This window comes from Balaenoptera acutorostrata, chromosome 4, assembly GCF_949987535.1.
Source record: "Balaenoptera acutorostrata chromosome 4, mBalAcu1.1, whole genome shotgun sequence".
NCBI classification, from domain to species: domain Eukaryota; kingdom Metazoa; phylum Chordata; class Mammalia; order Artiodactyla; family Balaenopteridae; genus Balaenoptera; species Balaenoptera acutorostrata.
In genome coordinates, this window is record NC_080067.1 from 145,615,688 (window position 1) to 145,641,728 (window position 26,041).

The following is a 26,041-nucleotide window of genomic DNA, read 5'->3' on the forward strand; positions in this document are numbered from 1 at the left end:
GATGTTTCTGACGCTCCTTTTTAAATCTCCTCCGCTAGTTTCCTGAATGAAAGCATGGATGAATGAATGCTTCCTGCGCCCTGAGCTTTGCCGCTGCAGGTGCACAAACAGCCCATTGCTGCTGGGAGCCCGCCTGCCCCCGCTCGTCATCTCAGCCAGACGAGGGGACCCCGCCTCCCCTGACAGGGGATTCTCTCCTGGGAGAACGCAAGATGATCTCATCACTGTTCCAGGGACTCTTCCCGGGAACGACTCTATGGACAGACTCCCTGGACGCCCCTGGGTAGAGGCGTGGAGGGGCTCGCTGTGGGCCACATGGAAATCCTCCTCTCTAGGTACCTGTCCCTCCCTACCTCCCCAGACTCGGTTTCAGGCCAAGCAAACCATTCCCTTTGCAAAATGTGCCTGTAAGGCAGCGTGGTACACGGCTTAGAACAAATCCAGCAGCAGGATTGGTTGACCTGCACGATCGGGTGTTCACTGCAGGCTCAGCCAGAGAAGCCCTGAGCTTCTGTAGCGATGCTCCCCGGAACGTTCTGGAAACAGCTGTTCTGGGAGTTGCCTTCAGGGCTGGGTTTATGAGACAAGCCTGCTGCAGCCACGCTGCGCGCACACACACGCACACACGCACACATGCTCACACTCACACACTCATATACGCACACTCTCACAAGCTCACATTCATTTTCCCATACATGCTCTCAGGTGCACACACACCCCCACACGCGCACACATGCTCACACTCACACACTCATATACGCACACTCTCACAAGCTCACATTCATGCTCCCATACATGCTCTCAGGTGCACACACACCCCCACACGCGCACATGCATCACCATTCTTCCTAGTGGCACCTCCACTTCTAGCTCATTCCCTTTAGCCTAAAGCCTGTCTGCAGGAGACTAGGGCCCTCCATGTGGGCAGGTGGGGATGGAGGGTGCTTCCAGGGCACAGCCATCAGGAGACAGTTAGATGGTCCTTCGGAATCAGCTGTGGGCAGGTGAGGCGGGTAGCTTCGTGACTGCAGGTTAACCCATCATAGGAAAGCACTGGGTGTGTTGCTTTGGGGCCCTGACAGCCCCTCCACTGTCACCTGCCCTGGCCCTGTATACGGACATGGGAGCCCAGTACAACCTTCTGTCCCAACCTTGTCCACAGAGACACATGGCAGGCAGACTCAAGGAAGAAGAAAGGGCTTTCGTGCCACCAGTTGCAGAAAGAACCATGATTTCACTCTTTGCGAGGGTTCCCTGTGCAAAATAATGTGTGTGCCCCATTCCTGAGAGTGTTTTAAAATTCAAAGAAGTTAATATTTTTAAATGAAAATAGTCATCATCTTACAGGGGTGGATTGGGAGTTTTTCCATTTATTTCTTTAACGTGGCCGTTGTTTCACACTTTTAAAATACTTTTAATGAAAGGCGAAATGTCAGTCCATTTCCTCTGACCTTGCAAGTGGGCCCTGTCTCCACAGCAGGGGCTGGAGCTCCAATTCCTGCATCCACTGACACATTGTCACCAAGCAACCCGGGAGACCGGCTTCAAGGGGCGGGGGTACCTGGCCCTCGCGTCACCCCATGGGTCACCACGCCATGCTTTCCATGAAAACAAAACTTCCAACATGATCACTAACAACCAGAGATTTGCATTTCCTGGCTTCTCGTCCACAGGCACCACCCGTCCCCACAGAAATCTCGTTCGCGGTCACCACCATGCAAGCAAAGGAGAAGTGGGCACTCTGCCCACTGGGGTGGTTTTTGCTTTCCTGGAAAGTCTGATTCATACGCCCTTCTGCTTAAGTCACCCCATAGTATTAGTAAGCAATGTTTATTCAGAGCTGTGTGAGGTGTGTGAGCTGAGTCCAGTGAATGTCACGGATCACATCTTCCTCCTGCGATGAAACCGTCCATCTTCCCTGAGTTAGGGTTGCCTGATGGGAACCATTTTTTTCTCATCAGCACCCAGATGTTTTCCTCTTACTATCCTACTGGACTGTCCCTCGGTGAATGACACAGACTCAGAATCCAGTTACATCTTTTGTTGCCTTCCAACATTTGGAATAAGCCACTTCCTTCCCCAGGGCCTCTGGTCCATCTCAGGTCCCCTGGAGACTAACCAGTTTTCTAACCAGAATACCCTCTCTCACCTGGGCTCTCCAGAGCTGCTTTTTTGGACATCTACCAAAAAACAAAAAAATCCTGCTGAGATGAACTTTTTACCCCTTGGCAGGAGCCTGTAGTGCTTCAGCGAACCTTTGACATAAACAGGGCTCCTTGACCTAAGTCTTCCTATACACGGTAGCAGAGCAGTGATCAAACAGGAGTCTGACAAGCAAGGTTGCATTTTTGGATCCACTGAGGTGCAGCGGCTGGACCCAAGTATTCGCCTCCATTCTTGGTTTAAAAAAAAAACACAGAGTAAAAAATACCTGTGATCATCCACCTGGCTTTGCTGGAAGGTCCTCCCATGTGGATGAGGGTTTGACTGTTTTTCTTTCATGTGTCGAAAGGGAAGTGAACTGATCCCGAGACAGTTTAACCCATGGAAACACCACTCCCAGGGAGGTTATGGGGAGAAATAAACACACACGAGGGGACGGGAGCTGGGTAAGCATAGTGCAGGCAGCGGGACCGCTAACACGACCGCGGTGATGTCTCTCTAACTAGGGGGTGACTCCAGCACTGACATCCAAAGACACTAACAGGTTGAAGGAAAAAGGATCACTTGTCCTGGACGTGTTCCTATCCCATCATCAGCTCTCTGTGCAGTTTCTTCATTTCTTCAAGTCTGACTGCAGGACTTTCTTGAGAAAGCTTCTCAGCTTTCCCCTGCTTTTCCTCCACCACCTCCCACCTGACCTGCAAAATGCTCTGCAGAGGTCCTCCAAGACACACGCTGCAAATTTCTTAAGGAAGTTACACTTACCCAGCTTAAGAATACTCCTTCCAGAAGATGTGGTACATATATACAGTGGAATATTACTCAGCCATGAAAAAGAATGAAATAATGCCATGTGCAGCAACACGGATGGACCTAGAGATGATCATACTAAGTGAAGTCAGCCAGAAAAAGAAAGACAAGTATCATATGATATCACTTATATGTGGAATCTAAAAAAATGATACCAATGAACTTATTTACAAAACAGAAACAGACTCACAGACAAAGAAAACAAACTTATGGTTACCAAAGGGGAAAGGGGGGAAGAGATAAATTAGGAGTTCGGGATTAACATATACACACATATACACAAAAAGCTGCTGTATAGCACAGGGAACTATATTCAATATCCTGTGATGAACCATAATGGAAAAGAATTTGAAAAAGAATACATATGTATAGATGTATAACTGAATCACTTTGCTGTACACCTACAACTAACACAACATTGTAAATCAACCATACTTCAATTGAAAAAAAAATACTCTTTCCACAAAGGTGAGTCGGTACAAAAAATACTGTGTCAGGACCTGAAGCCAACGGTCCAAGGGCAAGGGTGGCAGACTTTCTCTTTAAGGACCAGCTAGTAAGTATTTTTGGCTTTTAGGGCCATTTGGTCTTTTTGCAGCTACTGAGATCTGCCATCAGAGTATGCAGAAACAGCACCGATCCCATGTAAGTGAATGGGCATGAATATGTTCCAGTAGAACTTTATTTATGGACAATGCTAACATTGAAATTTCATGTAATTTCCATGTGTCACAAAGAACTGTTCTTCTTTTGATTTTTTTTTCCCAACCATTTAAATATGTAAAAACCATTGTTAGCTTGTGGGCCATACAAAAACAGAGGGCGGGCTGATTTTGGCCTGTGGGCCAATGTATGCTGACCCCCAGTCTACAGCACTTCTACCAGTAACAAAAACATTATGCTCATGTACACTACATTGTGTATGTTATAAAACACACTCAAAAAATCAACAAGGTGAAAGTGAAAAACATAGAAATAGACATTCTGGAATTTTCTTCCTGAACTCCTCCATCGGATTGTTCTACAGAGTCCTGGAAGTGCGTGCACCCACTTTGGGGATATCTGATCTGGTAAATGAGAAAACTTTTACGAGATTTATGTTTCCTATTAGCCCACTGTTTCCAGAGATCAAGGAATGATGGGGCATTCAACATCTCAGTCTGAGATATTTTGGTAAAATGAAGACATGCTGGCTTATAATCACAAAGCCTAGACGTGAGAAGTGAAAAAGAACTCAGTATTTCAAAATCTGAGAAGGGCTGTGCTAGAATCATGCAGCCCCAGATCAGCAGAAGCACTTCGGTTTGCTCAGGACCAGTTAATCTTGTTCTACGGGAACAATAGGTCTATCAGTTGATCTCGATTGGAGAAGAAGGACACGGCTGCCGTCCACCCACTTCCTCCTTTGCTTTGTGAAGGATTGAAACCATCCCAACTTCTTTTTCAAAGTCTGATAATGAATCTAAGGGGTCAGCTTAGGCTTGGAATAAGCCATTATTGGATGTCCATAGAGACAGTCTGTCTATGGGGGATACATCTGTATTTATCTTCCGTAGCCCATGGGTCCCAGCCCAAATCTGGATCAACCAACAATCTGAACCCCTCAATGATCTCAGGTTTAAATCTGTCCCCCAGAACCAGATGTTGACTCAAGAATGGTGTAAACAGCCCTTCCCCAGTGCCCCACACCCAAGGGGAAAGCAGTGTCAGGACTGCTGTTAGGAATGAAGCAGGTCCAAGACTCATCACTGCTCGTAAGGGTCTCCAGTACCTGTGAAACTGACATCAGGAAACCTGCAAGATCCTGAACGTTCCGAAAAGCTGGCTAGGGTGTTAAGAATTTCCGAGGACCGTGGACATCGCTCCCAAGTGCAAGGTGACCACGTGGCCTGGACTCTCCATGTCAGTGTCCACTGCCAATGTTCCATCTCCTTAGCTTTTACATACCTGTTCTCCCAGATCAGGAAGACAGGCCTTGGTCAGACCATGTGTCCTGATTTGAGGGTGAGAAAATATGGTCATCATCCCTCAGGAGAGGGACTTTAAACATTTCTACAAACTGTGGCAAATGTATGCTCAATTCACTGGCCACTAAATGCTCTATTCTACCTCTTTCTCTCATTTTATGAAGATGTCAAGAGGCCTCGTTGGTCACGTCTGAGAATTTCTGAAGCATCCAAAGTCATGGCCATGACATAGCTCATGGGTCATTAGAAAAATCTGTGGAAAGTCTAAATGAACCAATATACCTTTGGCCTCTAAAGGCTTCTGATGAAAATCCTGGAATTATCTATGTGTTCTAAGAGATGAAAATCGGGACAGCAAAGGGGAATGGCGAGTGGCCACCCTGCATGGGGGAAAGCCCAGTTGCACCCTGCCCCCAATGCCGTTTGCATGTGTGAGTGTGTGTGTGGGGGAGTGTGTGTGTCTGAGTGTGTGTGTGAGTGCATGTCTGTGAGTGTGTGTGCGTGGGGGGGAGTGTGTGTGAGTGAGTGTGTGCGAGTGTGTGTGTGAGAGTGAGCATGTGTGTATGAGTGTGCGTGAGTGAGTGTGTGTGTGTGTGTGTGTGTGTGTGTGTGTGTGTGTGGCGTTCCTCCCCACCACCCCATGCCGCCCTCGGCAGCACGGGAGCACCAGCAGTTATCTCCGCCCATTTAGGACGAACGCCTCCTGGCTGATCCTTGTCTCTCCAGCCCGGAAGAAAGTCATGGGCCTTCTGAACCTCCACTGCCAGCTCAAGCAAGACCAAGACGCAGATCCACTCCCAAATAAATTCCTCTCTGTTGTCCTGTGATGTGCTAATTGCCCATAATGAGAAAATTACAATAATTACGGACAATGACACAAAATCTTAAGCAGCAATCTTTTACTCATGAATTGCAAGGCCTTTCCTAAATGTTAATTAAAGGCCACACCAGCCACCTGAACTAAGGCTGTGTTATCCCACTTTAGAGATGGGGAAAACTGAGGTGCAGGGCGGCACATTTTTTATTCTGCCTTGTAAGACAAAATTACACATTTCAATCCATTTAAATTAAATTTTCCAAATAAATGGCTTAGCCTTTCCGTGGAACGGCAGGTAGCTGTTAAAAATTCACATTTTCAAAGACAGGGGGGAAAATGCTGATGATGAAATTTTATATGAAAATAAGAGGATGTATGCTGTATTTGTAGGATGGTCTCCTTCATGAGTGAAGGGGTGTCTGTTTATGTGTCTGTGCGTCTGTCTGTTGATCAAGACTAAACCATAAAGTTAATAAAGGTTGGTTATCAGTTTCTGGTGGAATTCAAAATGATTTTTTGCTTTATCCTGAAACTTTTCTCTCACTTCTAGATTTTCTACAGTAAACATTTCATCTTTTATAATAAGAAAAAAAAAGATAAATGTTATTTTTAAGACATTTTTAATTTTTTAAAAATAAGTTTTTTTAATGTTAATAGTATATTTTATTTAACCCAATACATTCAAATATTATTTTCAACATGTAATCAATAAAAAATTATTAATGAGATTTTTTTTCATAATAAGACTTTAAAATCTAGTGAGTGTTTTCCACTTACAGCACATTTCAATTCAGATTAACAACATTTCACATGCTAAATAGCTACATGTGACTACTGGCTACTGTACTAGCACTAGTGGTGAATACTCTTGCTACCATGTTCATAAACTCATTTTAAGCAGCTGTAAAAAGCAAATATAGAGATAAAAATAATTTCATAGGAGAATTATAATAAATTACCACCACATAATAGTAGGTTTTGGCCAAACAAATGTTTACTTAAAAGTTATATATACTTCAAAAAAAAAAAAAAGTTATATATACTTCAAAATATATATTCTAATACGTTTCTTCTTCTGCTTATCCTTGGGGGTAGGAAATAATCCATTTGATAGGTGAATATAGAATAAGAACCTATAAATCACATTTAAAATTAAGTTTTTTAAAAGCTTTCCTCCTCCCTGTTTTAAATCAGACTCCTTAACTCTTTAAATGCACTTAGGGAATTTCTTTTTCAACCCTCTCCACACAGTAACACAGATGCCCAGCTCCTTTCCCCTGCGGTAAATTAATAAGCATGACCCCAGGGTGGGCCTCCTGCTGGAGTTGCCACGTGGCTAGAATTCACCTAGAGAGGCTGGAAGTGGCCACAGAGGATGGAGATGAGGCCAAGGGCCAAACTCAGGTCTCGGATCAGGCAGGGAGGGACTCAGGAGTCCCAGGTCCCTGCTCAGCTTGTCTGGAGTGACCTTTGCAGAGGCTGCTTTCCTGGAAACGGAAGCCTGCCCCTGCTTCCCCCTAAGCCCACTCAGCTGTCCAGCGGTCGGGGAGAGAGAAAAGGGCAGGGACATCAAAGACATAGCAACTGCCTGGCGAAACCCTCCCCTGCCAGTCCGGAGGTGTCACTTCCTGCTGTAGGGCAGCTGCCGCCTCTTCCTGCCCTTCAGCTGAAGGGTAAAATGTTCACACCACCTTGTAAATATCACCCTCCACCCTTAACATCCTCGCCCTAAACAAAACAGCAAAAGGGGCAAACCTGACGCCCCTGGGAGAGGCAGGGTGGAAGGGCTCGTGCCCACCAACAAAATCCACCCGCCACACCCCAGAAGGAGAGCAGGTGCTCCGTTATCACTTTTGGATCCGCCCCCAGGTGCTCAGGCCTGCTGCCAGGCGCGGCTGCACGTCACCGGGCACAGGCTGGCTCTCTCTGCAGCCACCGTGGGAATTCTGGCTACACCGGGCTGGAAACACGGGTGCGGTGCGCAGGGGGCAAAGCTGCAGCCCGACTTGTCTGTGGCTTGGGCCTCTGTAGAGCTGTGTCCAGGCAGGTGGATATGCCCTGGTAGATACAGAAATCTGCTGTGTCTGCCTGCTCGGTGTCCCTGTTTCTGCAGGGCTGTAACCATTTTCAAGGAACCTTGTACCAAAGTCCTGTCTTCGTGAAGCTCTGCGTTAAACACAGTTTTTAGTAGTAGGACAGTTCTCCCAAGACCTGCCATGGACCTTGGGCGTGGAGGAAGGCAGCGTGGGCCAGAAGGAGCTGCTGGAAGGGGGCTCTATGGGGGGGGGGGACCCCTAGAGCTTGCCTGACCCCACAGGGTTCAAGTTCATCCCGCTCAGCAGGTGGGTGTTCAGGGCCCTGCGTCCCGGAAGGAAGCCCTGAACACAAACTGCTGCGAGGGGCAACAAGGAGCGGAGTGGGGAGGGGACAGCCCCTCTCACAGATGGCTGGGGGGAGGGGATCCTTGGAGGAGAAAAGGGGAGGGAAGGGAAGAGAGCAAGAGGAAAGCCACGCTCAGGGTCCAGTGGGCTCTGGCTCTAAGCTGCCCCTGAAAGACCCGGGTCTCCCTTCTACCTTCCAAGTCATCCATCAGCATCTCTTCCCTGTCCTTTGTGGGAAGTTCCAAACGAGCAAACACAATCTTCACGCCCAGAGGGTCGCAGCCCAGGTGGTGAGAGCCTTTACATTTTGAGGGAAGATGAGAGCTGGAGGGTGGTGTCCAGCCCTCCCCGCCCCAGGCGGGTGGCCCAGCCTCTGGGCTCAGCCCCTTCCCCAGGGGGCGGGCTCACTTCTCGGCGGTTCCTCCTCGGCAGCCACTCTCTCCCAGCACCTGCCCACAAGGGCCTTCCCCTGGGGGCCACCCGAACCCCGTCTCCAACCTGCACATGGCGTTTCTGGGTTAGCTCAGGCTTCTGGAAGCAGTGGCTCAGGGAGAGTCCCCGCCCCGCCTCAGGGGGTGGCCCACAGGCTGTCACCGTCCACATGAACGGACCCCTGGGGAAAGGCAGTGTCCAGCCGCCATCCCCGCTGGACAGGCTCATTTAGTCCCTGCGGGTGATGCCAATAATAACATCGATTGTCGCTAATCCCACAGCCAGGTGTTTTTCCGTCCCAAATGTGGGACAGGAACAAAGCACGGGGCAGGGAACCCAGGAGCCTGTGTCACGTGACATACCTCTCCACCTCCACTTCCATTCATTTGTAAAGGCGCTGACCAGACACTCACTCGGAAATCCGTTCCAACCGTAAAATCAAAGAGCTGATCATGGGACCTGCAAGCTCTCAGGAGCTGTTTCCCAGAGCTCACACACTCACCCACCACTAGCAACCCAACATCCCCCGTCCGAGGAGGGGGCTGGGCGCTGTCAGGGCTCCACTGAGGCTGGGTCACCAAGCCGGGGAGAGGCTGAGACTAGACGCCCCCCCGAGCCCACACCCTACCTCCCCATCTGTCATGCGTGTAAGAAAAAAAAGCCCCTACGGGCCATTTTCAAGGAGGTTGAAAAAAGAGCAAAGCCCTGCGCCAAGGGCCGGGAAGCGTCTTTTCTAGGAAGAGGCTCGCCCCGTTCCCGCAGGGCCTGCACCTCCAGCCTCCCGTTCCTACCTCCTCAGGGACCAGAGCTGGTAGAGGATTTCATGTCTCTGAAGGCCCAGCTAATACTTCCAGCTTAGCTCTGACTCCAGGGAGAGAAACTGACCCAAAGGGAGGGGGGCATCGTCTTTCTGTGCCACCAGAGAGCACCTGTGAACGTGGCAGTGCCGCGAGCCAGCCAGGGGAGATGCACGGTTAACTCAGGGCTGGCGTGGGTAGGGGCGCTGAAGCGATGATGCAGTCGCTGGGGTCAGAGGCAAGCCCACAGCAGGGCGCCCCTCGGATCCGGGCTTGAACTGCACTCTGGCTGCGCTCCTGCAGCCGCACCGTCTGGAACACAAATGACATCCAGAGTTAAGGAGGCGCAGGCAGCGTCCCAGGCCCCTCTGGGGGTCACTTAGGGCCTGGCCGAGCTGCATACCTGTGTCTCAACACAGGGGCTCAGCTCCAGACCCAAGTGCTGAGGACACACAGCCAAGTGTAGAGAAGGGACGTGAGGCTGGCCACCGAGGTCACCCCGGCTGAGCTTGACAGGCGAAAGCTTCGAGTCCATCCTTTTACAGAGGACCCTGCCGGCCAGGCTGGAGGAAGGCCGAGGCCTCTGCCCCGTGTAGCCCTCTGGAGGCTGGACCACAAAGACGGCCTCTTCCCAGGGTGGCTGGACCTGTACCACCTCGCCTGGTGCCAACAGTCACCCCCGGCCAGCAAGGCATAGTCATGGGATGCAGGTGTATGTGACAGAATATCAGAATTAGAGTCTGTGTTGGTTCCCTGGGGCGACAGTAACAAAGCGCCACAAGCTGGGAGGCTTAACAACCACAGAAATGTCTTCTCTCGACGTCTGGAGGCCGGAGTCTGACTCAAGGTGCTGGCAGGGTCACGTTCTCTCTGAAGGCTCTGCGGGGGATCCTTCAGTGCCTCTCCCGGCTTCTGGAGGGGGCTGGTAGTCCTTGGCTCGTAGACGCCTCACTCCAGTCTCTGCTTCTGTGGCGTTGTCTCTTCTTCTAAAGACACCAGTCATTGGACTAACACCCACCCTAAGGACCTCATCTTACCTTGATGACATCTGCAATGACCCTATTTCCAAAGAAAGTCACATTCAGAGGTACTGAGGGTTAGCACTCCAGCATATATTTGGAGGGACACATCAGCCCAGAACACCTGGGCTCAAAAGAAAGACAACAATACAACTCAAACATTTCCACTGCAATGTGGTAGTTTAAAAATATAGAGAAATAACCCGAAGGAAGATCATTTGGAATTTTTATTTGTTGGACTATTTTGCAGTCGTTAAAAATGATTATTGCGAGGCTATGTGGCCGCCTGACATGTTATTTCTAACAAGGCTGAGTCATACTTGTTAGTACAGTTATGAGAGATGCCTGTCACACGAGCAAGGCCTGGTGGGGAAACAAAAAGAGCTGTATTGGAGGCAAGGGGTTATGGACAGTTTTCCTCTTAGCATTTTATCTTAAACTTCTCTTTATTTAATACATTTTTAAAATTAGAAACAAGGAAGAAACAATGGATTCACATCACCTCTACCACGCAGCTGCTGTGAGATTAGGGGAAAGCGTTTAACTCTGCACACCTCGGGTTTCTAACTGCAGAATGGACAGAATATGTGTCCCTTCAACCTCTGAGAATGGCTGTAGGGCACACGGGCCGAAGTGACCTAAGGATAGGGAACCGCCTTGACAGCCAAGTCCACTGAGCAAAACCTTTCATCATTCCTGTTACTGGGGGGCAAGGCTGTCCTTTTAAATACCTGAGAGTGTTGTGTGGCCGACAGATACTTGCGGCAACAAAGAGAAGGAAGACGAGGAATTAACAGATGTAAAGAGTACAGAATCAAGGTGAGCTCGCCAGCAGACATGAGGAGGGCGGGCAGAAACGCCCAGAAGCTTGGTTCGCTCTCAGTGATTCCCTCCGGCCACCCGAGAACGTGCACTGTGTTTCCCTGGCAGTGCTGGAGCCCATGGGGCCGGCCAGCCCGCCGCCTCTCCACCGGTGTGTGACGCATTCCTTCCGCATCTGCCTATGTGAAAGCATCCCTCTGTGATGAGGGCGGGGCGGTGGTCCACACGGAGTCCAGCGCCAGGAGGGAAAAGCAAGGCCACGTGAGCAGAGCCCTCTTGGGTGAGGGGACATTTGGGCGAAGACGTGGAGAACTGGGGGGCCGTGGGGAGAAGGTTTCATCCGGGAGGACCAGCCCGCAAGGGCAAAGCTGGGATGAGAAGGGCTGGGACGGCTGTGCGTGTATTCAAGGCGCAGCAAGGGGGCCGGTGTGTCTGAAACAGGGAGAGTGCTGGGGGGTGGGGGGAAGAGGTCAGGGAGCCGCGGGGGCCAGACCACCTACGGTCTTGAAAGCAGAGGTCTGGGCTGGGAGATTTTATTCTGCGCAAGAAGGGAAGACGCTAGAGGGTTTTGAGCAGAGTGATGTCTTTAAAGGCTCACTCTGCTGCTGTATGCGGGGGGGGGCAGTTGGGGGGCAGCAAGGCGGGGGCTGGGAGATCAGCGAGGGAGGGACGGTGGCCTCTTGGACTAGGGCGGACGTGGCGGGAGGGATGAGACGCGGCCAGGTTCTGCACAATCCTTAAGGGATTTGCTGGTGGATCAGATGTGAGAGAGAGAGAGAGTCTAGAAGGACTCAAAAGTTTGGGTCCGAGGAACCGGAATGATGGAATTTCCATTTCCTGAGACTGGAAGACCCCAAGAGGAGCAGCCTGGGAAAGGGAGGGGTGGAGAGGTCACATTGGGGGATGATTATGGTGAACGAAGCCTTGGGGTGGGGCAGCGAGGGGAATTCCACCCACGCCGCGTCTCCAGGCTGCAGGGAACTGGCTGGAGCCAGCCTGCTTCCAGAACCGCCCCAGACTGCACTATGTCCAGAACCATGAGAAATTGGAGATGCTCTTCCACTCGGGTTTTGCGCAAATCTCCGAGATGCTGTTGAAAGGAGGACGTGTCATAAGCGTCCCCAGGTCTCTGATAGGGCTGCTTGTCACACTGAGAGGAGGGAAGGGGGGTGTCAGAGCTCCTCCTAAACCAAATCTGCAATGGAGTTTGTTTTTTCACCCCAGGAAAGGGATCCTGAAGGTGGGAGAACAGACAAGATGTTTAAAGACCATTCAGATGCCACAGGTTGCCGCAGTCGGGACCAGTGTGGGTTGTGGGGAGCTGGCGGGGCTCAGAACCAACAGGAGCGCCATGGGTTATGGTGAGAATTCGCCTTATGCGACATTGGAAAAGCTGGGAAGCCTAATGCGTGGGTAAGGACAAGCCAAGCACATCCAGATGCTGAGGCAGAACCGTCAAGGGATAGCTCGTGGCCGGGAGGCAGGAAGCTGTCAGCAGGGCCAGCAGTGGGGACACAGGGATGCAGAGAAGAGCAGAGAACAAGCTGGAACCCACGGGCACCTCTGCTCTGGCCCCTGCTGCCTCTGACCATAATTACCTTCCGAGCCTCACACTAGTTTCTCATGCAGGATTGCCGTATAAAAGGCAGGATTTCCCATTCAATTTGAATTGTGCATCAACAATGAACAATTCTTTAGCATAAGTATGTCCCATGCACTATCTGACACATAATAAGAAACTACTTGTTGTTGATCTGCAATTCAGGCTTAACTGGGAGTCCTGTGATTTTATTTGCTAAATCTTTGGCCAGCTCCTGCCAGAACTCTCGAGGGAAGGGGAATCAGGACAGGGCTCCTGCCCCCAGGTGGTAGGGCAACTGCTGCCAGGGTTGAGTGCTTACCCCACACCAATCCTGCACACACAGCACCTCATCAAATCCCCACAGCCCAGGAGGACAGATTTTACTACTACTTCAGATGGGAAAACTGAGGTTCAGAAAGAAGAAATGATTTACCAAAAATTTTATAAGTGGGAATAATAATAACAGCTAACACGTAAGCAGCAATTACAAGGTCAGGCAAAGTTCTAAGAGGTCTATGCATAAGATCTCATTTAATTCTTTTTAACAACTCTAGGAGGAATTTTGGACCCACTTTACAGAAAATGAAATAAAATCACATTAATAGTAAGTGGTCTGAGGGAGAGGACTGGGGTTGGCTGCGTGAACACAGCCTGAAGGGGGCTGGTGGGCCACAGCTAGCCAGGAGGGAGTCCGGGAAAAAGTCTAGATCTGCCTAAGAGGCAAGAGACCATTGTTTCGGGGTACGTGAGGAGAGGGGGTTCAGAGCACTGCCTAAACGAGCTCCAGAGACAGGCACAAGCTGCGGCTATCAGCATGGACCCCAGAGACGGGCATGAAACGCTAAGGCTGCTGCTGCCACCACCAAGAAGCCTGTGGGCAAGCACAGGTCACTCTCCACACCTCCCCTCCTGGGAGCCTGTGCAGCCTGCCACTGCCAGGGTCCCGTGATGCAGGGACAACTTCCCCGGGGGAACACACGGCATGCCTCAGGCTGTTGCAATGTCACAATGGCCTCTGCCACCACAGGCTCGCCCCGCATTACATACCCTTCCCTCCCCCCAACCTGAGTGAGCCAGAGCCCCCTAATCAGCTGCTCCTTTAACCCCCTCTTGTCTGGGCAAAGAAGACATGCCAGAGGGCGACCTACACACAGAGGCGGGGCCAAATCCAAAGCTGAACTCCAGGAGCTGTGCGAACAAAGAAGAGAAGGGAAATCTCTCCCAGCAGCCTCAGGAGCAGCGGATTAAATCTCCACAATCAACGTGATGTACCTGCATCTCTGGAATACCTGAATAGACAACGAATCATCCCAAATTGAGGAGGTGGACTTTGGTAGCAACTGTAGACTTGGGGTTTGCTGTATGTGACTGACTAGTTTCTGATTTTTATGTTTATATTAGTTTAGTTTTTAGTGCTTGTTATCATTGGTGGATTTGTTTATTGGTTTGGTTGCTCTCTTCTTTCTTTTTAATACTTTTTTATTTTAATAATTTTTTACTTTTTATTTTAATAACTTTATTTATTTTATTATTATTTTTTTCTTTCTTTTTTTTTCTCCCTTTTCTTCCGAGCTGTGTGGCTGACAGGGTCTTGGTGCTCTGGCCGGGTGTCAGGCCTGAACCTCTGAGGTGGGAGAGCCGAGTTCAGGACACTGAACCACCAGAGACCTTCCAGCCCCACGTAATATCAATCAGCGAGAGCTCTCCCAGAGATCTCCATTTCAACACCAAGACTCAGCTGCATTCAATGACCAGCAAGCTACAGTGCTGGACACCCTATGCCAAACAAATAGCAAGGCAGGAAAACAACCCAACCCATTAGCAGAAAAGCTGCCTAAAATAATAAGTTCACAGACACCCCAAAACACACCACTGGAAACGGTCCTGCCCACCAGAAAGACAAGATCCAGCCTCATCCACAAGAACACAGGCACCAGTCCCCTCCACCAGTAAACCTACACAACCCACTGAACAAACCTTACCCTCTGGGGGCAGACATCAAAAACAACAGGAACTACGAACCTGCAGCCTGCAAAAAGGAGACCCCAAACACAGTAAATTAAGCAAAATTAGAAGATAGAGAAATACACAGCAGATGAAGGAACAAGGTAAAAACCCACCAGACCAAACAAATGAAGAGGAAATAGGCAGTCTACCTGAAAAGGAATTCAGAGTAATGATAGTAAAGATGATCCAAAATCTTGGAAATAGAATGGAGAAAATACAAGAAACATTTAACAAGGAACTAGAAGAACTAAAGAGCAAACAAACAATGATGAACAACACAATAAATGAAATTAAAAATTCTCTAGAAGGAATCAATAGCAGAATAACTAAGGCAGAAGAACGGATAAGTGACCTGGAAGATAAAATAGTGGAAATAACTCCTGCAGAGCAGAATAAAGAAAAAAAATGAAAAGAATTGAGGACAGACTCAGAGACCTCTGGGACAATGTTAGACACACCAACATTCGAATTATAGGGATCCCAGAAGAAGAAGAGAAAAAGAAAGGGACTGAGAAAATATTTGAAGAGATTATAGTTGAAAACTTCCCTAATATGGGAAAGGAAATAGTCAATCAAGTCCAGGAAGTGCAGAGAGTCAAAGGAGAAACATACCAAGACACATATTAATCAAACTATCAAAAATTAAATACAAAGAAAAAATATTAAAAGCAGCAAGGGAAAAACAACAAATAACATACAAGGGAATGCCCCATAAGATTAACCGCTGATCTTTCAGCAGAAACTCTGCAAGCCAGAAGGGAGTGGCAGGACATATTTGAAGTGATGAAAGGGAAAAACCTACAACCAAGATTACTCTACCCAGCAAGGATCTCATTCAGATTCGATGGAGAAGTTAAAACCTTTACAGACAAGCAAAAGCTAACAGAATTCAGCACCACCAAACCAGCTTTACAACAAATGCTAAAGGGACTTCTCTAGGCAGGAAACACAAGAGAAGGAAAAGACCTACAATAACAAACCCAAAAACAATTAAGAAAATGGTAATAGGAACATACATATCGATAATTACATAAAATGTAAATGGATTAAATGCTCCATCCAACAAACATAGACTGGTTGAATGGATACAAAAACAAGACCCATATATATGCTGTCTACAAGAGACCCACTTCAGACCTAGGGACACATGCAGACTGAAAGTGAGGGGATGGAAAAAGATATTCCATGCAAAGGGAAATCAAAAGAAAGCTGGAGTAGCAATTCTCATATCAGAAAAAAGGGACTTTAAAATAAAGACTATTACAAGAGACAAAGAAGGACTCTACATAATGATCAAGGGATCAATCCAAGAAGAAGATATAACAATTGTAAATATTTATGCACCCAACATAGGAGCACCTCAATACATAAGGCAAATGCTAACAACCATAAAAGGGGGGAAATCGACAGTAACGCAATCATAGTAGAGGACTTTAACACCTCACTTTCACCAATGGACAGATCATCCAAAATAAAAATAAATAAGGAAACACAAACTTTAAATGACACATTAAAGAAGATGGACTTAATAGATATTTATAGGACAGTCCATCCAAAACAGAATACACTTTCTTCTCAAGTGCTCATGGAACATTCTCCAGGATAGATCATAGCTTGGGTCACAAATCAAGCCTTGGTAAATTTAAGAAAATTGAAATCGTATCAAGTATGTTTTCCGACCACAACGCTGTGAGACTAGATATCAATTACAGGGGAAAAAAAACTGTAAAAAATACAAACACATGGAGACTAAACAATACGCTGCTAAATAACCAAGAGATCACTGAAGAAATCAAAGAGGAAATCAAAAAATACCTAGAAACAAATGACAATGAAAACACAACAACCCAAAACATATGGGATGCAGCAAAAGCAGTTCTAAGAGGGAAATTTATAGTAATACAATCCTACCTCAAGAAACAAGAAAAATCTCAAGTAAACAACCTAAACTTACACCTAAAGCAATTAGAGAATGAAGAACAAAAAAACCCCTAAGTTAGCAGAAGAAAGAGATCATAAAGAACAGATCAGAAATAAATGAAAAATAAAAGAAGGAAACGATAGCAAAGATCAATAAAACTAAAAGCTGGTTCTTTGAGAAGATAAACAAAACTGATAAACCATTAGCCAGACTCATCAAGAAAAAAAGGGAGAAGACTCAAATCAACAGAATTAGAAATGAAAAAGGAGAAGTAACTGACACTGCAGAAATACAAAGGATCATGAGAGATTACTACAGGCAACTCTATGCCAATAAAATGGACAACCTGGAAGAAATGGACAAATTCTTAGAAAAGCACAACTTTCCAAGGCTGAACCAGGAAGAAATAGAAAATATAAACAGAACAATTACAAGCACTGAAATTGAACCTGTGATTAAAAATCTTCCACAAACAAAAGCCCAAGACCAGATGGCTTCACAGGTGAATTCTATCAAATATTTAGAGAAGAGCTAACACCTTCTCAAACTCTTCTCAAACTCTTCCAAAATATCTTCTCAAACTCTTCCAAAGTATAGCAGAGGGAGGAACACTCCCAGACTCATTCTATGAGGCCACCATCACCCTGATACCAAAACCAGACAAAGATGTCACAAAGAAAGAAAACTACAGGCCAAGATCACTGATGAACATAGATGCAAAAACCCTCAACAAAATACTAGCAAACAGAATCCAACAGCACATTAAAAGGATCATACACCATGATCAAGTGGGGTTTATCCCAGGAATGCAAGGATTCTTCAATATACGCAAATCAATCAATGTGATACACCATATTAACAAATTGAAGAATAAAACCATATGATCGTCGCAATAGATGCAGAAAAAGCTTTCGACAAAATTCAATACCCACTTATGATAAAAACTCTCCAGAAAGTAGACATAGAGGGAACTTACCTCAACATAATAAGGGCCATATATGACAAACCCACAGCCAACATTGTTCTCAATGGTGGAAAACTGAAACCATTTCCACCAAGATCAGTAACAAGACAAGGTTGCCCACTCTCACCACTATTATTCAACATAGTTTTGGAAGTTTTAGCCACAGCAATCAGAGAAGAAAAGAAATAAAAGGAATCCAAATCAGAAAAGAAGAAGAAAACTGTCACTGTTTGGAGATGACATGATACTATGCATAGAGAATCCTAAAGATGCTACCAGAAAACTACTAGAGCTAATCAATGAATCTGGTAAAGTAGCAGGATACAAAATTAATGCACAGAAATCTCTTGCATTCCTATACACTAATGATGAAAATTCTGAAAGAGAAATTAAGGAAACACTCCCATTTACCATTGCAACAAAAAGAATAAAATACCTAGGAATAAACCTACCTAAGGAGACAAAAGACCTGTACTCAGAAAACTATAAGACACTGATGAAAGAAATTAAAGATGATACAAACAGATGGAGAGATATACCATGTTCTTGGATTGGAAGAATCAACATTGTGAAAATGACTATACTACCCAAAGCAATCTACAGATTCAATACAATCCCTATCAAACCTACCAATGGCATTTTTCACAGAACTAGAACAAAAAATTTCAAAATTTTTATGGAAACACAGAAGACTCCAAATAGTCAAAGCAATCTTGAGAAAGAAAAACGGAACTGGAGGAATCAGGCTCCCGGACTTCAGACTATAATACAAAGCTACAGTAATCAAGACAGTATGGTACCGGCACAAAAACAGAAATATAGATCAATGGAACAGGATAGAAAGCTCAGAGATAAACCCACGCACATATGGTCACCTTATCTTTGATAAAGGAGGCAAGAATATACAATGGAGAATATACAGGCTCTTCGGTAAGTGGTGCTGGGAAAACTGGATGGCTACATGTAAAAGAATGAAATTAGAACACTCCCTAACACCATACACAAAAATAAACTGAAAATGGATTAAGACCTAAATGTAAGGCCAGACACTATCAAACTCTTAGAGGAAAACATAGGCAGAGCACTCTATGACATAAATTACAGCAAGATCCTTTTTGACCCACCTCCTAGAGAAATGGAAATAAAAACAAATGGGACCTAATGAAACTTAAAAGCTTTTGCACAGCAAAGGAAACCATAAACAAGATGAAAAGACAACCCTCAGAATGGGAGAAAATATTTGCAAGTGAAGCAACTGACAAAGGATTAATCTCCAAAATATACAGGCAACTCATGCAGCTCAATATCAAAAAAACAAACAACCCAATCCAAAAATGGGCAGAAGACCTAAATAGACATTTCTCTAAAGAATATATGCAGATTGCCAACAAACACATGCAAGGATGCTCAACATCGCTAATCATTAGAGAAATGCAACTCAAAACTACAATGAGGTATCACCTCATTGATACCAGTCAGAATGGCCATCATCAAAAAAATCTACAAACAATAAATTCTGGAGAGGATGTGGAGAAAAGGGAACCCTCTTGCACTGTTGGTGGGAATGTAAATTGATACAGCCACTATAGAGAACAGTATGGAGGTTCCTTAAAAATCTAAAAATAGAACTACCATATGACCCAGCAATACCACTACCGGGCATATACCCTGAGAAAACCATAATTCAAAAAGAAACATGTACCACAATGTTCATTGCAGCACTATTTACAATAGCCAGGACATGGAAGCAACCTAAGTGTCCATCGACAGATGAATGGATAAAGAAGATGTGGCACATATATACAATGGAATATTACTCAGCCATAAAAAGAAACGAAATTGAGTTATTTGTAGTGAGGTGGATGGACCTAGAGTCTGTCATGCAGAGTGAAGTAAATCAGAAAGAGAAAAACCAGTACCGTATGCTAACACATATATATGGAATCTAAAAAAAAAAAAAAAAAGTTCTGAAGAACCTAGGGCCAGGACAGGAATAAAGACGCAGATGTAGAGAATGGACTTGAGGACATGGGGAGGGGGAAGGGTAAGCTGGGACGAAGTGAGAGAGTGGCATGGACAGATATACACTACCAAATGTAAAATAGATAGCTAGTGGGAAGCAGCCGCATAGCACAGGGAGATCAGCTCGGTGCTTTGTGACCACCTAGAGGGGTGGGATAGGGAGGGTGGGAGGAAGACACAAGAGGGAGGAGATATGGGGGTATATGTATACGTATAGCTGATTCACTTTGTTATACAGCAGCAACTAACACACTATTGTAAAGCAATTATACTCCAATAAAGATGTTTTTAAAAATGGAGGGATGTATTGGGTAAAGCTATAGAAGTAAAAAAGAAAAATAGTAAGTGGCCTCGTCACTGCCTATCTGAGCACAGAAATGTGGCTCCCGTCTGTTCCCTCACCAGCATCTTAAACTACCACTGAGCCACCACCTCCGCCACCTCCTGCTCTTGGTGAAGCGATATTTACACTCAGGAAGCTCACTGAGTCCCAGCTCCCAGGGAGCTCTTGGGGTGCAGTAAAATGGACTAAACTGACCACGGAAGAGAGGAAACCTCTGTGGTTTGGGAGGGGGCGAGGGAGAGTTCATGCAGGCAGATAAGTGGAGACCGGAACATTGGAAGATGCGGCAAAGGGGAGGTTAACACCCACCCACGTTAGGAAGTGTAAATATGGCAAGTAAACATCGCCAGTCCCTGAGTGCGTCATAGGAGCCAGGTGCTGTATGGAGGAGAATTGAACTACCTTCCTTGGTCCTCATGGTCACTCCCAGAGTATTGGCCCCGTCTTACAAACTGGAAACTGGGGCTTCAGGGGGCCAAGTAGCTTGGCTGAGGGTCACCCCATCCGGAAGAGGCAGATGCAGGACAGGAACCGAGTAGGTGATCCCCAAACCAGCACATCTTTCCTGCCACCATGCTTCCTGGCTCGCTTGTAAGGATGTACGTCCTTAAATTCAAGACAGAGAGGCACGTGCAGTACAGCTAGACCCACTGAAGTATATGTCATCTCTGCTTCTGGGAGTAACGAACCGAGGGGTTTGCTCTGAGAAGCGCGGTCTTCATCTCAGAACCCCGCAAACGCTCTTCCGGGCAGCGCTAAGCAAACTCCTGCTGCCCGGAGACGGAGGGAAGGGGAGCCGCCTGCACTGGGTCCCAGAGAGCTGCGGTCCCCTCCCTGGGCAGAGGCTTCCATCTGGGGAGAGTGGCGCCTCCCCAGGGAGACCACCTCTAACCATCCCTGTTCACAGCATCATTCATTCCTTTCCTTGTTTTTTCTTTTTGTTTGCTTTGTTTTTGTTTTGTTTTGGGGTTTTTGTTTTGTTTTGGGGGGGGGGGGCCGTGCTGTGCGGCTTGTGGGATCTTAGCTCCCCGACCAGGGATCGAACCCGGGCCCTCAGCAGTAAAAGCGAGACCTCTTTACCACTGGACCGCCGGGGAATTCCCTCCTTTCCTTGTAAATCCACGAGTTTCCCAAGAACCCTGCTGGGGGTTTCAGAGCTTTGGCTCTAGGTGGAGAGCCTGGGGTTCTGATCCAGATTTGCCACCTGGGCAACTTGATGAATCTCTCAGTTTCTGAAAAAATTCTGGGGAGAAATGCAGGAAAGAGTATAGGAAAGGTGAGGGAAGGGGATCTGGAGAAAACTTACCAGCCTGGAACTGAGAATGGAAGGACGTCCTCACAAGGCCACCCAAACACATGACGACCAGGGCAGCTCTGAGTTACTGATTCCAGTTAGGATGAGGTAGGCATTCCGTTGTGTCTCAGAAGTGTCAATGGGTCTCCATGAAGCTGGGTTTCTGGGGAAGGATATAGATGATATAGATATAGATATAGATATAGATATAGATATAGATATAGAGATATAGATATAGATATATAGATCCGAGGTCCAAGACCCATCAGGGCCCTTCCCCGTGTTGCTGTATCTTTTGCTCGTTTGCTTCAATCAGCCCTCGGCTCAAAGCGTTTGGAGAGGATCCTGTGAACAGTTTAGGCTAGCCAGCGCCCTGCTCGGTTACAGCATCAACGGCAAGCCTGTTGCTTCTGTCACCGTCCTTCTCTGCACTCTTTGTAGATAGCAAGTCATAATTAAGGCAAGGCCAGAGCCGAAAGTCGGAGGAAGTGCAGATGGAGTCAAACCAGCTCTCAGATCCCAGAGCAGCTGAGAAAAACATCACGTACCAATAAGAACGTGAGCACACCTGCGAGGACAGCCCAGGTCCTTGGTGTCGGCACCGTGACAGAATCTAACCTTTGCTGGTTTTGTTTGTAATTTTTGAATTTTGTATAAGTTTGTGTTCCATTTGAAATATGAAAAGAACTCTTTTAAAATGTAAAAAAGAAAAGGAAGTTTTTAAAAATTAAAAAAGAGAGGGATGTTGAGAACAGCAATTGCCAAGCTTTACTCTGAGCTGCAGACTTAACACCATCTCACCCACACAACACATGATGTTTTCTTTTTTACTAGATGGTGACGCCCTTGGCAATAAAACACAGAACCACACTGCACGGGTGGCATTGACCCGAAGCACTAGCATTGACCCTGGAAACATGGGATCAAATCCAGTCCATTCTGTCTGTTGAAGGAGGTTTTTCTCCTTCTCTGGTTTAAAATAACCCAGCGGATGGCACTTAATTTCAGAAATTGTTCTGTGCACTTATTTTCCCCGCAGAGGTGGGCAGTGTGGGCCTCGGGGGCTCAGTCTGCAGCAGCAGCATGTGGTCGCTTCTGGAAGGTTTCTCCGTGGGGCCCATTGTCCTGACTTGATGGTTCTACACCTCACAGAGGAAAATCGTTATTAATACCCATCTCCAGGTTGGCACAGGATGCCCAGCTCACTCCAGATGCCACTTAACAGTTAATCCTCATGCAAAAGAAAGAGCACAGGAAGTCAGCGTGGTCCAGGTGGAGGAGCGCTGGGGAAGGACATCCCGCGGGGGTCGGGGGGATGCTCATTCATGGTAACCATGACCGAGTTCCTAAAGCCAGCCTGCAGAGGACTGAGAAAGAGCAGGTAGGGCACTGATAGAAAAAAACTTGTGATTCAAAAAGAGTCATGTGCCAAAATGTTCATTGCAGCTCTATTTACAATAGCCAGGACATGGAAGCAACCTAAGTGTCCATCGACAGATGAATGGATAAAGAAGATGTGGCACATATATACAATGGAATATTACTCAGCCATAAAAAGAAACGAAATTGAGTTATTTGTAGTGAGGTGGATGGACCTAGAGTCTGTCATACAGAGTGAAGTCAGTCAGAAAGAGAAAAACCAATACCGTATGCTAACACATATATATGGAATCCAAAAAAAAGAAATGGTTCTGAAGAACCTAGGGTCAGGACAGGAATAAAGACACAGAAGTAGAGAATGGACTTGAGGACACGGGGAGGGGGAAGGGTAAGCTGGGACGAAGTGAGAGAGTGGCAGGGACATATATACACTACCAAATGTAAAACTGATAGCTAGTGGGAAGCAGCCGCATAGCACAGGGAGATCAGCTTGGTGCTTTGTGACCACCTACAGGGGTGGGATAGGGAGGATGGGAGGGAGATGCAAGAGTGAGGAGATATGGGGATATATGTATATGTATAGCTGATTCACTTTGTTATACAGCAGCAACTAACACACTATTGTAAAGCAATTATACTCCAATAAAGATGTTAAAAATAAATAAAGCGGAAGAGGCTAAGGAAAAAAAAGAAAACACGTGCGGAGATAGGCTCTGTCTCTCTGGCTGCGCCTCCTCCCTCGGCCGTCACTCACCTGCGGGCCCCAGTGGCATCCCTCACCTGCATGACTAGGCTGATGGCTGCTGCCTCCTGCCTGCTCACCTGCTCTGCTCTGGGCCCAGAGAGATTCTCTTACAAAGTCAGTCAGGTGGGAGCAACCCACATGTCCATCCCCTGATGACTGGATAAACAAAACGTGGTCCATCCATACCATGGAATATTATTCGGCCATCAGAAGGACTGAGGTTCTGACACCTGCTACAATGTGGATGAACCTTGCCAACATTATGCTCCGTGAGAGAAGCCAGGCACAGAGGACCCTGTATTGTATGATCTCATTTATATGAAACGTCCAGAATAGGCAAATCCGTAAGGACAGAGAGTAGAGTACTGTTTGCCAGGGGCTGGGGGGAGGGAGAGGTGAGGAGTGATTGCTTGATGGGCTAGGAGTTTCTTTTGGGAGTGATGAATTGTTCTGGAATTAGATAGTGGAGACAGCTGCACATCATGAATATACTAAAAACCACTGAATGATATGATACTCTTTAAAATAAATAGAAGAGTGAATCTTATTTTATGTGACTTTTATCTCAATTTTTTTAAAAAAGTAAGTTAGGACATGACATTCCTTAGCTTCAAGTCCTCAGACTGGAGGCTTCCCCGCCCCCTGTGAGTACAAGGCAGAGCTTCCCCCTGACCCGCTTGGCCCTCCCTGTGTGTTCCCGCTCTGGCCACCTGCCTGCCCACACCTCCTACCACTTCCCGGTGCCCACACTGGCCTCCCTCCTGCACCTGGAACTGCTCAAGCCTGTTCCTGCCTCAGGGCCTTGGCACAGCTGCTCCCTTTGCTGGAGGAACTTTCCAGGTTCTACCATGACGTGTCCCCTCCCTGCATTCAGGTCTCACCTCGAACGCCACCTTCTCTCACACCTTGAGCTAAAATACCTCCGAGCCCCCCCTCCGTGGCCCATTACCCTCGTCTTGCCTCTTAATTTTCTCTTGGGGTCACCCCTACTGAAACCATACATTTAGTCTTTTACGTATCTGGTTGCTTAGTATCTGTGTCCCCCACTAGCAGACCATGACATACGGGAACCAGGTCTGTTCTTTCCACTGCAGCATGCCCAGCATGCAGAACAGGACATGGACTTGCAAAAGGTATTTGTTGAATAGATCCAATAACATAATGCTATCTATTTCCAAACTGTAAAAAAACCATAGCTATTTTTAGTATTAATAATATCAAGTAAAATAGTTCATACTACCTAAGAGAGTCACAGACACAGGTGACAGGGGTTTAAATGAAGGTGAAGTTGTTTCTACCTGGGTTTGGGGGAAACAGAGACAGGGCAAAACGGGAGCTGAGGAACACAGCCCGAAGTCACCAGGCTTGGGCAGGAGACAAGGACTAACTTATTACACTCAGAGCAGAGGCACAGGAGAATGCTGGGTAGAGAATTCAGCCTCGGCCTGGCCTGCCCATTGGCCTTTTTAAAAATCTTTGCCAATACATTAGTTGAGAGTGGCATTTTGTATTAATAACATTTATTTGATTGCTAGTGAGGTTGTTGACTGCTTTTCTTATGAGTATTAGTCATTTCTATCTCTTCTTGTGAATATCTGTGTATGTTTGGTGCTCGTTTTTCCATTGGGTGTTGTTGGCTTAATTTCTGTTGAAAGGGATCCTCAGTAAAGAGATGGGTGCTCCTTCTCACACACACATATACACATATAGATACATATATGTTACAAATGTACAGCAAATAGAGATTCCTAGTTTATTGTTTAGCTTTTAATTTCATTGATGTCATTTTTGGATATGTAGTTGAATCCTTTCATTTTTTCGTTAGGCTGTATCTTTGCTTCTATATCTAGGAAATCCTTTACCCTGAGAACAATCAGTATGCATCTACATTTTCTAACTCTTCTATGATTCCTTTTTTATACTTAACTTTTATACACGTAGAATTTATTTTAATGGCAATATGAATCAAGAATTTCTAAAAAGTTCCCACCCGTTAACCCTGCAATTCCATTTTTGCACTCTCTGCTGAGGTCTGTTTCTCAGTCTGGTACACGTTTGTCCCCTGAGGTGTGCGACTGCTTACCAGCTGAGACTGAGGCCTCAGGGTCCCCAGGTCACATCTTCCTGGGACATCTGTTGTACTGAAAGGCTTTGGGGGTAAGGCTATAAGAGGTCATTTAAGTGATCAGTAATTGAAAGCATTATTTTAACATTAAAATAAGCCAGTCCACTCTAGAGAAGATAAAATTCATATAACATTTTAAGAAAAAAATGAAGACCTCCAAGTTGCTATTAGATTCACTTTAGAGTTAGGAAGGAAAGTTGAAGAACCACTATCCAAAGCAAGGAATATGAGCTATGCACCAAGATTTATTTGCCAGGGTGTTCACTGCAGCGTAATTGGTTATGAAAAAAATTGGAAACAGACTAACAGTATTAAACTGTTAATATCAATTATGATAGCATAAGATACAATATGATGATAGGGATCAATTAAGATCATTTTCATAAAGATGATTTTAATTACAATCATTTTTTCAAAGTTGAATGCAATCACAAGATAATAAGTTTAAAA

General features: G+C 46.3%; 1 long non-coding RNA gene across 1 annotated transcript in view; it reads right to left on the bottom strand.

Moving 5' to 3' along the window:
* Positions 1-9,228: 9,228 nt before the first annotated feature.
* Positions 9,229-26,041, bottom strand: part of LOC130708121 (uncharacterized) — a 32,613-nt gene continuing 15,800 nt past the window's right edge. Inside the window, exons 2-3 of the long non-coding RNA XR_009008189.1 lie at positions 21,354-21,504; positions 9,229-9,679 (exon numbers count right to left, since the gene is read on the bottom strand). This is a non-coding gene — a long non-coding RNA (uncharacterized LOC130708121). The remainder of the gene's footprint in view (positions 9,680-21,353; positions 21,505-26,041) is intronic.